Source organism: Cryptomeria japonica, chromosome 7 (assembly GCF_030272615.1).
Source record: "Cryptomeria japonica chromosome 7, Sugi_1.0, whole genome shotgun sequence".
In the NCBI taxonomy this organism is placed as follows: domain Eukaryota; kingdom Viridiplantae; phylum Streptophyta; class Pinopsida; order Cupressales; family Cupressaceae; genus Cryptomeria; species Cryptomeria japonica.
This window is the reverse complement of record NC_081411.1, coordinates 761,146,180-761,161,771: the sequence shown is the minus strand read 5'-3', so window position 1 is coordinate 761,161,771 and position 15,592 is coordinate 761,146,180.

Sequence of the window (15,592 nt, the reverse complement as noted above, 5' to 3'; positions counted from 1 at the left end):
ATATTGAGAAACCTAGTGGTTTTTCACTATTAGAAGATAAAAATATGGTTTGCAGGTTAAGGAAAGATTTATATGGATTGAAACAAGAACCTAAAGCTTGGTATGCAAGGTTGGATATATATCTTCTGAAGCTTGGTTTTACTAAGGGTAGTGCTAACAGTAGTTTATATTATAAGATTACTGATGATGATATATTGATTATTGAAGTATTTGTTGATGATATTATTTTTGGAGGTGAAGATAAGTTATGCATAGAATTTTCTAAGAATATGGAGAAAGAATTTGAGATGTCTATGATTGGTGAGATGAAAATTTTCATAGGTTTGCAGATTACTAAGACTGACAAAGGTATTTTCATCTATCAAACTAAATATGCTAAGGAATTATTGAAGAAATTTGGTATGGGAGATTCTAAACTGGTAAGTACTCCTATAGTTACAAGTGAGAAATTGACAAGAAAAGATGTTTCTACACCGACAAATCCAACAAGATACAAATCTATGATTGGAGGTCTTCTTTATTTGACTCAGACTAGGCCTAACATTATGAATATTGTTTGTATTGTTTCAAGATTTCAAAGTGATCCTAGATAAAATCATGAGATTGCGGTGAAAAGGATTTTTAGATACTTGCAAGGTACATCAGAATATGGCTTGTGGTACCCTAAGTATGATAACTTTACTTTATGTGCATATACAAATGTTGATTGGGTTGGAGATGTTGATGACCGGAAAAGTAATTCTGGTGGATCTTTCTTTCTTGGAAAGAAGTTGGTTTCATGGATCAACAACAAACAGTCATGCACTTCTTTATCTACCGCTAAAGTTGAGTATGTTGCTACTGCTACTAACTGTACACAAGTTTAATGGATGAAGCAAATGTTGAAGGATATAAAGGTGGATTGTGATGTACCGGTAGTTATTCATTGTGATAACTCAACTGCTATTGATATATCAAAGAATCTAGTATTTTATTCTAAAACAAAGTACATATCTATCAAGTATAACTTTTTGAAGGAAAAGGTGGAAGCAAATGAAGTTAGACTTGTTTATATGAACACTAAAGAGCATATTGCAGATATTTTCACTAAACCTTTGCCCAAGGAATCATTTGAGTACCTGAGAGACAAATTGAGAGTTTAAGCCCCTTCAGTAGAGACTTGATTGATGTGGTTTGGCATCAGTTCGACATACATTATCAGAGATGCTATTCATTCCGACGTTGTTGTGGGAAACTACTACTCAGGGGGAGTGGTTAGTTTTGTGATTCAGTGGTTTATGTTCTTTCTTTGATATTTTTGTTAGATTTCTAGCATTGATGTCAAAGGGGGGGACATATTGATGTGAAAAAGATAAAGAAAATAAATTAAAAAAGGAAAAATCATTGGGGGAGAGATATGAATAAGAAAAGTCAAGGGGAAGAGATATTGACATTCAGAGCTATATGTGGGAGATTGTTGGTTGTCTTCCATTGGGGGATACTTGTTTGGCATTTCTTGGTACTTAGATATTTTTCACATCTAGTGTTTCCATGAATGCCAAAGGGGGAGATTTTTGGACATTTGGTGGAATTGATTATGTGTTGCATTGATGTTTTGACATTGATGCCAGCACTAGCTATTTGGATGCTTTACCGACACCCTTTTGGTCCCGGTAGGTTGAGTGGTTTCTAGTTGATTTGGATCTGGCATGATCCGGTAGGCTCCGATATAGTTTGGTGATAGAAGTGGCTTGTTCATGATACTCATGCTCATATTTGGTCGGTTGGTTTTGGTCTGGTGATCGGATGCTAGCCTGTTTGCTTACAAGCTTAGTTTCTGGTTTCGACGAGGGTTTCACCGGCAGAGATTTTGATGAAGATCTTTGATGAATTGCATAAGTGGTGTTGGTGTAGCTTCTGGTGGAGTTTTAGGATTTTATTGGTGATCATGTTTGAGACTTGGCAGATGGAGATAATTTATGTAGCGTGTTGACCTATATTGGGTCCTGGTTGATTTAGGTTATGTAATGAATTTAATGTAACATGTGGATTGGACCTCTTGATGTATTTCTGTGATGTCTTATGTGTTGGATATTATTTGTTTGGTCTAAGGCTGACATGGTTTGTAATTATGTAATTGGTTTATTATCTGGTGGCTGACCTAATTGTTTATGGTCGAGGGTTTGTATATATAGATGTAAGATCTCATTGTAGATCACCATGGTTATGGTAGAGGTCATGGTCAAGGAATGTAATGTGTGAATAATGTAATATCATTCAGGTAGAGGATTTGGTCAATCATTGGAGATCGAATTGGGTTTATGTAAGATGATTTAGTCCTCCGATATTGAGCTTAACTAGAACTGTACTCAGGCATAGGAGATGCTATCTTTTGCAGTTCAACACTTCTCCAGATTGTAGTTTGGATTTATATATAGTTAGTGAGGCTCCTTTTGTGATGAGCAGTGTGCTCTAGGTTGTTGGCCTTCCTACAAGTGTAGGCCCCTCAATTGTAATTCACATACTTATTGCAGAAGTACTATCTGACTGTGGGTAGGCTTCCCACGATGGTTTTTCCCTTTATCGGGTTTTCCATGTATAAATCTTTGTGTCATGTGGATGGTATTTATTCTATGATTATTGTTTATGCTTAATTGGTTTAACTGTTATTCCACTATTAACATTTTGGGTTCTGCTATTAAAGTTTTAATTTGCTAATAGTTCTAGTAATCTATGACAACTGATTCATGCCCCCCCCTCTCAGTTGTCTTCCAATTATTTGAATTGTCTAACAATTGGTATCAGAGCTTAGTCACATGTTCGCTTGCGCTGGAGGGGGGATTGTTTTAAGGTGTGTTCCCTTGGTCTCCTTGTGTTGTGCAGCGCAACGCTTGGGTTTGTGACATGACTTAACCACCTCCCGTGGATTCTATAAGTCTAGTGGTTGTATCGGGCATTAACAGGTCGATCTTGTGGTGCAATGACAAGCATGCTTGTAACACCAAGAACATGAAGAACACCAATATACTGAGGAAAATGGGGGGATTGTTGCAAGGTGTGTTCCCTTGGTCTCCTTGTGTTGTGCAGCGCAACGCTTGGGTTTGTGACATGACTTAACCACCTCCTGTGGATTCTATAAGTCTAGTGGTTGTATCGGGCATTAACAGGTCGATCTTGTGGTGCAATGACAAGCACACTTGTAACACCAAGAACATGAAGAACACCAATATACTGAGGAAAATTATCATTAACACTCTCATTGATCAATTCATACTACCAACATGAATGACACATGATCTAGAAACATCCACAAGCAATGTGAATTACCACAACAACATTTGCACCAACTCAAATTACTAGAATCACTGTTATCATTATATCGGACCTCAAGAACACCAATAAAACTGACTGTAAAACTAAATAATTCACTTGTGGACCTCTAAATCATGAACCACTTGCATTGAAGACACAAATTAACATCCCAATCATATTCCACACATCTGTAGATCAAGATATTACAATGAGGAGTAATGCGGATCAAAATACCAAACACTGGCAACACTAAACAACTGAAGAACTACCATCCTATGGAGGATGTGGATTTCAAGGATAATGAGGAATCTGATGTGAATTCCGAGAAGGAAATGAACAAATATTCTGAGAAGGACATGACTAAGGACAGAGCTAGTGAGGATAAGGAAAGTGCGGATAAAGGGCTTCTCTTGGATAACCTCAAGAAACTCACTGAAGCAAGAATGGATTATGACAGATGGACTTACAAGCTCCTGAAGAACCTGGAAAAAAGGGGAAAAACACAGATGAGAAGAGGGAGGATGACAACAGAGACCAGATAAATTGGAAGCAGAATATGGAGGATAAGGTTAAATCATTGGAAGAAGGGAGAGAGGCGATGAAAAATCTGATGGGCGTTATCCCGAGTATCCTATCTATTGTTACTAAAAACATGGAGGATATTGCTAAGGTCATTGATCATACCAGCTCTCCAAAACCGGTAGTGGAACTTGACTTGGATGAAGAGACTATCCAGACTAGTAGCGATGAAGTTACTTTGGTTGGTGGTGCTGCGAAGAGAACCAGGGCTAGTGTCAAGAAAACTGTGGCTAATTCTACAAAGGATCTCCCTAATCTCAGGGATAACATCAAAGAGCTGCATGAAATTAGCAACACCCTGGCGAATGCCCTGGATAAAATCAACTAGTTTCTCTCTTGGAGTCCGGCTGGCTTGCTAGCTTTATGGGGCTTTTTCTGGTTTTCTTTGGTTTTCTGCTAGCTTTTCAATGGTCTGTTCCTTTTTGTATCTCTTTGCTTTTGTTGTTTAAGTTATGCTTGTAAAGGGTTTCGAGGCCCCTTCAAAACTTGCTTTTACCTTAATCAAAAACAACTGAAGAACTAGCCATCACATAGATACTCAAATCATCATTCAAACCTTTGACACTTGCACTGAATCAACTAGAGATACTCATCTACAAACCCTTTAATCCGCAAAACTGATCATCAATATACAACATAAACCAACTAACTGAATATCACCAAACAGAGAAAATATGTTGACATCAATGACAACACATATCTCATAAGTACATATTTGCAACACTCATCCAACAATCTCAACAATCTCCTCCTTTGACATTGATAGAAACATATGATGTGAAAAACAATCGATGACAAAGAAAATATTCTCTCCCCCAAAATCTCAAACAAAGACTCAACAACTCAGCCTTTGACCATGCATATGATATGACATTTTTTCACATGATTCTCTCTCCATTTGTCATCAATGTAAAAGGCACATATTTGCACCACAAAACACATGAATCTGAACATCTGACTATTCCCCCTAAGTAACAGCCACCTCATCAACCCGGATCACAAGATATGAATGTGAAATGCACTGAACTAATGCAAACCAAATGCACCTTAGTTCTGATTAGGAGGGATAATCACCTCTAACGTCTCTCTAAGATACTCAAAAGTATCCTTAGGCAAAGGCTTCATTAAGATATCTACAATTTGTTCCTTTGTGGATACATACTCCAATCTGATTTCTTTCTCATTTACCTTTTCTCTTAGAAAATGAAAGTTGATAGATATATACTTGGTCTTAGAATGTAACACCAGATTCTTATAAATGTTAATAGCACTTGAATTATCACAATAGATAGCAATAGGCTCATCATATATAACTCTAATATCCTTCAATATTTGCTTCATCCATATCACTAGAGTATAATTATTAGTAGCAGTGATATACTCTGCCTCTACAATAGATAAAGAAATCGAATTCTGCTTCTTACTCAACCTTGAAACCAATCTCTTACCCAAGAAAAATACACCACCACTAGTACTATTTTGGTCATCAACATCACCTACCCAATCATCATTAGTAAAATCACTCAAAGTAAAATCATTATCTTTAGGATACCATAAACCAAAATCAACACTTCCTTTTAGATATTTGAATATTATTTTCACAGCTACAACATGAGATTCCTTAGGATCATCTTGAAATCTTGCAACAAGACAAACAACATTCATGATATCAGGTCTAGTTTGAGTCAAATACAATAATCCACCAATCATTGATTTTTATTTGGTTTGATTTGCTTTCGAATAATCATCATCCTTAATCAACTTACATCCAGTCACCATAAGAGTACCAGCTGTCTTTGAAATATCTAAGCCAAACGTCTTCAAAACTCTTTCACGTACTTGGACTAAGATATAAAAATACCTTTCTCAGACTGAGTAATTTGCAATCCCAGAAAGAATTTCATTTCACCAATCATAGACATCTCGAATTCATTATGTATTTCATCAACAACTTCTTGCACAAACTATCATTTCCTTCAAAAATAATGTCATCAACAAAAACTTCAACAATCAAAATGTTATAATTATCAATCTTGAAATATAGATTACTATCAGCAATACCTTTATTCAAACCTAGCTTCAACAGATACTTATCCAATCTAGCATACCATGCTCTTGGGGCTTGCTTCAATCCATACAATGCTTTCTTCAACCAACAAACCATATATTTTTCATCAATCAATTGAAATCCATCGAATTGCTCAATTTATACCTCTTCTTCCAGCTCACCATTTAGGAATGTTGACTTGACATCCATTTGATAGACTTTGAAATCCTTGTAAGCAACATAAGCAAGAAATAATCTTGCAGCTTCAATTCTTCCCACCAGAGAAAAAGTCTCTTCAAAATCAATTCCTTCCATCTGAGAGTAACCTCTACAAACAATTCTTTCCTTATTCTTGACAACTTCACCTTGCTCATTCAATTTGTTTCAGAAGACCCATTTAGTTCAAATTTCTTTTTTGTCCTTAGGTCTAGGAACAAGATCTCATGTGTTGTTCTTCTCAATATGATTCAATTCTTCTTTCATAGCTTTAACTTGATGTTCATCTTTGCATGCTTCACTCACATCCTTAGGTTCAATCTTAGAAATCAATCAATAGTTAACTTGATCTTCTACAATTCTCCTAGTTTCAACAACTTTATTTTTATCTCCCATAATCTAATTTTCTGAGTGATTCAACCTTACATACCTCAAAGTCTTAGGATTTTCTTTGAGCTCTTTCTTCTTCACTTGCACTAGCTTCTTCACTTTGAGGCACTGGATTCACCAGAGCTATTTGAACTTGATTTTGATTTTTATTCTCATTTCTTGCACTGATATCCCAATCATCTGAATCATATCTGGAGGATCTAGATTGATACTCATTTCCTTCATCAACCTTGACATTTGCACTCTCAATTATATTCCTCAATATCTTATTATAACACCAGTAGGCCTTACTCTTAGTAGAATAACCAATAAATATTCCTTCATCACATCTAACATCAAACTTCTCTAAATCTTCATCCCTTTTGTTATAACATTCTTCCAAAAATTCTTAAATACCTAACAGTAGAGGTATGACCAGACCATAATTCATAAGGAGTCTTACCAGTATCACCTTTGATATGCACCCGATTAAGAGTGTAAACAACAATACTCACAACTTCTCTCCAATAGATATGTGGAACATTTTCTTCAATCATCATTGTCCTTGTAGCTTCCTGAATTGTTTTGTTCTTCCTTTCCACTATAGCATTTTGTTGAGGGTTCTCGGACCAGATAACTATCTCTTTATCTCATGATCTTCACAATATTAATTGAACTCACCAAAAATGAATTCACCACCTCTGTCAAATCTCAGACACTTTAGCTTCAACCATAGCCTTGAAAATTTTGAACTTCTCTAAAGCTTCAAACTTCTCCCTTAAGAAAGTAACCCACATCATCCTAGAATAATCCTCAATAAGCAACATGAAATATCTATCACCTTGGAAGCTTCTAGCTGTGGATGGACCACATAAGTCAGTATGTACAATATCTAGTAATCCATTATAAGAATGATTTTTACTCTTGAAAGTAACTTTGGTTAGGTTCCCTAATTGATATTCCTTGAATATAGAGTTAGTAGGTTTCATCAATTTAGGAAGATCTCTCACCACCTGAGTAGAACTTATCTTAACAATGCTATCAAAACTCACATGACACATCCTCCTATGCCATAGCCAACTTTCATCAATCTAAGCAATCAAATACCTTTTACCAACACTATTCAAATAAAAGATATTACCTTTTGTCTTTGTACTTGATACAATTTCAATACCAGAACTGTTAGGGTTTCAAGCAGATCTGAAGCAAATATGAACTAACAATTATATGCAAATTTAAATACAAAAGATAAAGAAATAAAATAGGACATAGATAACACATAGATTTAACGTGGTTCACCCAGAATGGGTTACGTCCACCATACACAGCTGTCCAATCTTTCTTATTATCCAAAAAAAATAGTACATCAACCTTTCAATGCCTTAAGCATCCCAACCGCTTATAACATGCATTTTTAGGGCAACAAACAAAGGCAGCCTTTTTAGGGTTTTATTACAATGTCGGTTTTCATCAACAAAAAAAGGCAAAAAAAAATTCTCGGTGGCTACCGCCCCTGAACCCCCACAGAGGGCTTCGCTCGCTTTACCAGGGCCCGGCTCGACCCTAGACCCCGGCGAGGATACATGCTGAGTGTACAGTACTTTGTTGTTCAGTCGCCACATATCAACAATCTCCCACTTGGAGACTGATACTAGACAACACCACTGTACTTGCAGCATCCACTGGATAAAACACTTGGACTTGACTGGTATAAATTCCACACTTATCAATCAAGAAGACTAATAGAAACTGATGAATAAATCAACTTCTCATGTGGAACTTCCTTCGTGAACATATCAGCAGGATTCTAACTTGTGTGAATCTTCTCAAGCCATAACTGACCCTCCTCCAAAATAGTCTGGATGAAGTGGTACTTGAGCTGAATGTGCTTTGTCCTTGAATGAAAAATAGAGTTCTTCGCAAGATGAATGGCACTCTGGCTATCAATATACAATGGGAGATCCTCCTGTGTCTGACCCAATTCCTCCATAAAACATTGTAACCAAATCATCTCCTTGCTGGCTTCTGTAGCAGCAACATACTCAACTTCAGTGGTTGAAAGTGCAACAACCTTTTGCAGCCTAGAAATCCAACTGACTGCAGTTCCCCCTATAGTAAAAACATACCCTGTAGTACTCCTCCATGAATCAATATCACCTACCAGATCAGAGTCAATGAATCCACTCAGAGAAGCATTGGATCCTTTGAAACATAATGCCTTTGTAGTAGTTCCTTTCAAATACCGAAGAATCCATTTCACAGCATTCCAATGTTCCATACCTGAATTACTCATAAACCTTCTCACAACTCCCACTGCATGTGCAATATCTGGCCTTGTGCATACCATTGCATACATCAGACTGCCAACAGTTGATGAATACGAGATGCTAGACATTTTATTTACCTCTTCCTGTGCCTTTGGGCACATCTCCTTAGTCAATTTGAAATGACTAGCCAAAGGTGTACTAACTTCTTTTGCATCATGCATGTTAAATCTTTTCAACACCTTCTTTATATACTCGCTTTGGGACAAATTCAAGGTTCTATTTTTCATGTCCCGTGTAATCCTCATACCAAGAATTTGCTTAGCTGCACCCAAATCCTTCATAGCAAATGACTTGGCTAATTTATGTTTAAGATCATTTATATGTTGCATGTTAGACCCAACAACAAGCATGTCATCAACATAAAGCAACAGGATAATATAACTTCCATTATCCAATCTCTTAAAATATACACAATGATCATAATGACATCTATGATAACCGTGTTCAACCATGAAACTATTGAATTTTAAATACCATTGTTGGGATTCTTGCTTTAGGCCATATAAACTTTTCTTCAACCTGCACACCAAGTTCTCCTTACCTTTGACCTCATATCCCTGTCATTGCAACATGTAAATTTCCTCCTCCAAATCTCCATGGAGAAAAGCTATTTTGACATCTAATTGTTCAAGATGTAAATCATCTGCAGCCACAAGACTAAGTATAGTTCTAATTGAAGTCATTTTTACAACTGGAGAAAATATTTCATCATAATCTATACCCTTTTTCTATGCAAAAGCTTTTACCACAAGTCTCGCCTTATATCTTTTCTAACCTCCTTCCTCCTCCTTCAGCTGATAAAACCATTTGTTAGGAAAGGCTCTTTTTTCTGCAAGTAAAGGGACTAAGTCCCAAGTCTTATTTTTCATCAAGGAGTCCATCTCCTCTTTCATGCCTAGCTCCCACTGTTGTTTGGCATCCACCTGCATTGCTTCTTCATATTCTTCTGGTTCACCAGAATCAGTTAATAATATAGAATACAAAGAAGGAGAAAATCTTTCAGGGGGTCTACTTGACCTTGTAGAATGTCTAACACTTGCAGGAGTTTGTGGGACATTCTATTGTTGTTGAGCATCAGGTACCTGTGGCATTTCATTTTCAGGAATCTCATCCAACACCACATATTCTTGCTTGTCCTGTTCATGCTTCTTTTCCTACATCTGTTCTTTATACATAACCTTCTCATTGAATATAACATCTCTACTTCTAATTATTTTCTTATTTTCAAAATCCCATAACCGATAGCCATATTCATCTTTCCCATATCCAATGAAGGTACATTTCTGAGATTTAGCATCAAGCTTGGTTCTGTTTTCTTTATCAACCTGGACAAAAGCTTCACAACCAAAGGTTTTTAGAAAAGAATAATTTACCTTTTTACCAATCCATGCCTCCTCTGGAATACCACCATCCAAAGAGGTTGAAGGTCCTCTTTTTATCAAATAGACAACAGTATGTACAACATCTGCCCAAAAATGTAAGGGCAATCCATCATGCAATCTCATGCTCCTTGCACATTCCATGATAGTCCTATTCATTCTCTCTGACACACCATTTTCCTGTGGAGTTCCTGGAACTATCTTTTGCTTTCAAATCTCATTTAAGGAGCAGTAATCTTCAAATGCTTTGCTACAATACTCACCTCCATTATTTGATCTGAGACACTTCAACTTTTTTCTTGACTCATTCTCAACCAAAGCTTTCCATTTCTTAAAAGTTTCAAAAACATCTGATTTTTGTTTTAGGAAATATACCCATGTTTTTCTAGTTGATTCATCAATAAAAATAACATAATAACAAGAGCCACCAAGAGATGATACCTGAGTCGGTCCCCATACATCTGAATGCACAAGCTCTAACTTCTTACTCTTCTTCTCTTTCCCAACCTTGAGAAATATGACTCTTTTCTATTTTCCATAAACACAGTTTTCACAAAGCTCTAAATCAATCTTCTTTAGTCTTGGCAATAGATTTTTGGAGTGAAGGATTTTCATCCATTTCTTACTCATGTGCCCAAGCCTATGGTGCCACATTATCAAATCTGTTCTTGCAACATCTATTGTTGTTGTCCCTGCAGTAACTTTATCTATAGCAGCTAAGGTAGAGTAAGTGTTACCAGTACACATATATAATGTGCCTACCTTCACACCTTTAGCTACTACTAATGATCATTTAGTGACCTTCCAGATACTATCTGAGAAGGCAACTATGCAACCTTCACTACCTAGTTGCCCTACAGAAATTACATTTCTTCTTAAGTTAGGAACATGTCTTACCTCTTACAGAAACCAGTCATTTCCATTCTGCAACTTGATCTTTATCTTTCCTTTTCCAACAATTTGACAGGGCTCATCATCACCCAAATATACCTGTCCAAAATCACCTTGAACATAATCTAGAAAATATTTTCTATGGGGTGTAGCATGAAATGAAGCCCCATAATCTATTACCCAGGAATCATTAACGTTATCCAAACATAATATTAAAGCATCTTGTAAAGTATTACTTGCAATATTAGCTTCCTTACTGTCATTTTCATTTTTGTCTCCTTCTTTTTTTTTTCGAGACCAACAGTCTTTCTTTAGATGACCAGGCTTTCCGCAGTACCAACAATCTTTTTTTCCTCTAGATTGAGAGCATCCTTTCTTTGACTTCCCTCGTGACTTCTCATTCCAGGGGCCTTTTCCTCTTTCCTTTGATCTTCCTCTATTCTCTACATTCAAAACACTACTTGATGATGTTGGAGTCTCACCTGTGCTTTTCCTTTGCATTTCCTTGCTTAGGATAACACCAACAATATCATCAAATACCAAAGTATTTTTACCAGAGACAGAGTTACTTACAGCCATAACCAAGCTATTCCATCTTTCTGGCAAAGAACATAAAATCAAGAGAGCCCTAACCTCTTCTGCAAAAGTAATTTTTACTGAAGACAATTGATTGGTAATAGTATTAAATTTATTTAAGTGCTCTGCTACAGATCCTCCCTCACTCATTTTCAAATTAAACAAACGCTTCATAAGAAATACCTTATTCGAAGTCGAGGGTTTGTCATACAACTTATCTAATGTTGGCATCAAATCTACAGTCATTTTTTCTTCTGTTATATTGAAATCTATAGACAGTGCAAGGCACAATCAAATGGATTCTAGTGTCTTTCTATCTAAAATGTCTCACTCTTCATCTGACATTGTGGTCGCTTTCTTTGTCTTTCCTTCCAATGGCCACCACAAATCCTTTTGATATAGGTAATCCTCCATCTGCATTTTCCATAATTGATAATTCTGGCTATTAAACTTTTCAACCTTGAATTTGGAATCCTCCATTGCTCCCACTCAAATCTGAAAGTCCTGCCAATTTACAGAAAACCTCGCTCTGATACCAATTGTTAGGGTTTCAAGCAGATCTAAAGCAAATATGAACTAACAATTATATGAAGATTTAAATACAAAAGATAAAGAAATAAAATAGGACACATATAACACAGAGATTTAACGTGGTTCACCCAGAATGGGTTACGTCCACCATACATAACCGTCCAATCTTTCTTATTATCCAGCAAAACTAGTACATCAACCTTTCAATGCCTTAAGCATCCCAACCGCTTATAACATGCATTTTTAGGGCAACAAACAAAGTCGGCCTTTTTAGGGTTTTATTACAATATCGGTTTTCATCAACAAAACTAGCAAAAACAAATTTCTCGGGGGCTGCCACCCATGAACCCCCATAGCGAGCTTCGCCCACTTTACCGGGGCCTGGCCCGGCCCCGGACCCCGGTGAGGATATGTGCTGAGTGTATAGCACTTTGCTGATTAGTCGCCATATATCAATAGGAACTATCCAAGATTCTACACTTGCCATTTTTGAACTGAAGATCATATCCCTTGTCAACTATCTATCCAACACTCAAATGATTATGCTTTAGACCTTCTACATATAAGACATCATCAATATTATTCTTACCATCAAGAGAAATGGATCCTCTACCCCAGATTATACCACCTTTTTCATTACCAAATATAACAACACCACCATCATACTTTTCCATTCTCACAAACTTACTCACATCACCTATCATGATGACAACGTCCGATGTCAATCACCCATTCATCTTTCTCTTCAACTTGTGCAATCAAGGCTCTTTCCACGTTCATGCAACTAGCATAATATATAGGTTTTGGATCATCTTCCTTGATAGCAATAACCACCCATTCATCATCACTCACACTTTCATCAACAACATAATAACATTTCATCTGATTTTTAGGATTGAATGGTTTCCTAGGATCTCTTTTCGGACACCTTGAAGTATAATGTCTTATCTTATTACCTGAAAAAAATTTAAGAGGCAACTTTCCTTCATACTTACTGGCTCCTTTGGGCAATCTTTTGGCAATAAGCGCTTCAAGCTCCTCAAGATCTTTCTCTTCTTCCTCAAGTTCCTTCATATCTTTTTCATATCTTGATATTCTCCTTGAAGAAATTTCTGAAAATAGAGGCTTTGAATGCATATTCTACCCTAGGAAGAGAGTCAACAAATTCACTTAACTCAAAGGTTGATAGCTTACCAATCAACATGTATCTGGTCACATTAGTCATAGTCTGAATCTCCTCAATACCAATAGCTTCATGTTTGAATGATGCAGGTAAGGATCTAATCACTTTAACAACAATTTTTTCTTCTTCCAATGTTCACCAACACATCTGATATTGCACACAAGCTCATTAATTTTTTGCATAAAAGAAGTGATATAATCATCCTCACTCATCTTCAACCTTTCATACTTTCCCTTTAGGCTCTGCAATTTAGAAATCTTCACATAACTGTCACCTTCATAAAGGGTTTCTAACTTCTTCCGTATCTCATGAGCAGACGGCAAATCCATCACATTTGTCATCTCATAATCAGTTAGAGCACTCAACAAAGCTTCCTTAGCCCCAATATTATATTCAGATTCCTTTTTCTCAGCCTTAGTTGTAGGACCATTTGTAGGAGCAGTATATTTGTCTTTGGTAAGTATATTTTTCTTTGGTAATCTTCCATTAGTCTTCACCAATCTATCTCAAGTGACACTCCATCTGGCTCTTCCAAAGAGAGTAATTAGTTCCATCAAATCTCAAAATATCCTTCTTGTAAGTCACCATCCTAGATAAACTCAAGTTGTTAAACTTCTCTGGAGGAACTTGCTCTGATACCAATTGATGAAAATAGGTCAGACAAATAAGAGGGGGGGGGATCAGTTGTAACCAAAACTTGCATCAAATTACTTTAATTTCAGATTTGATTATTAAGCATGAAAGCATAAATCAACAACACAACATAAACACACATAACACCAAGATTTTTGATGTGGAAAACCTGGTTAAGGGAAAAACCACGCTGGGAACCTACCCTATATATGATGATACCTTGTTAGAAGTATATGAAATATTACAATGGGGAATCCATATGCATTCAGGCACACTGCCTAGAGATCACTGCTCAAAACACATAACAAGAAGGGATACAACCCTTGGGAAGGCTCACTATGTTGGCATTCTACACTCTAATGAGAATATAGTTGATGTTGTCATTGATGGCAACCAACTAGCAACCAACTGACAATAGGTTTCTACACATACACTGTCATCACAAGCATCATGCACCGGCAGGTACCGACACTGGCAAGCACTTTCATCGGCATCCAGATTACACCAGAAATGAAGTATACTGGCACTCAAGCTGACATGGGATAATTTTTTGTTTATATGAATTGTATTATAAATATAATTAATTATTTGTAAGCCGACTTGGTATATTGTAAATACTCATATATGTATGAGATCTCTTAGGTCATTTTGTATTATGTAATGGTAGAATATTATTGTATGAAGTGATATAGTGGACAACAAAGGTTTTGGTTAAGGTATCTGACTGAGCTTAAACCGGTACTGAACCAGGCATTTGAGATGCTATTTTGAGTAGTACATTGTATTTGATTTAATTATCCATTTTGTAGTCAGTGAGACTCTTTTGAGTTGTGCGCTCCAGGCAGCTGGCCTTCTTGCATGTGCGAGCACCTATTGTAAGTAATATTTATTCATATTGGCCTGTGAGTAAATATTGTGGGTCACAAATCCCACCGAGGTTTTTCCCACACTGGGTTTCCTCGTTAAATATCTTATGTTATGGTGTGCATTTATGTTGTCTCTGTTATTTTTGTTTACTGCATTATTTCTTGCTTACCAGTACATTGATTTGGGTTGCAAAGTTGTAAATAAGTTTAAATATTCTATCAACCAGTTAGACACTGAGTCACCCCACCCCCCCCTTCTCAGTGTCTTTGGGATTGTCATTGAATCTAACAATTGGTATCAGAGCCTGGTCCTCTATTTGCAAAAGCCTAATAGCTTGAGGAAGATTCTGAAACTGGTAGAGATGGAGAATTTGAGAAAATAGTTGGAAGGAGCTCTTGAAGATTTTGATGTAGAAAAAATTGAAGAATATCAAACTTGAAGATGATCTGAGGACTACACAGGAATTCAGTCAAGATTTTGTGGGTTTTCTTTTGCCAGGTTGATGGATTTTCTTCCCCCTTGTGTTTTCTTGTTTAGATTTTTTAGGTTTTTTTAGCGTAGATTTTCTTTTTTCTTTTTTTTCTTGTTTTTTTTGTTTTGCATGTTTTTCGTTTTCCTGCGTGCCCTGTAACGCCCCACTAGGAAACCCCGAAGATATAAAACTAAAACACTAGATAAGAGTGAAAATATATATATATTTTTA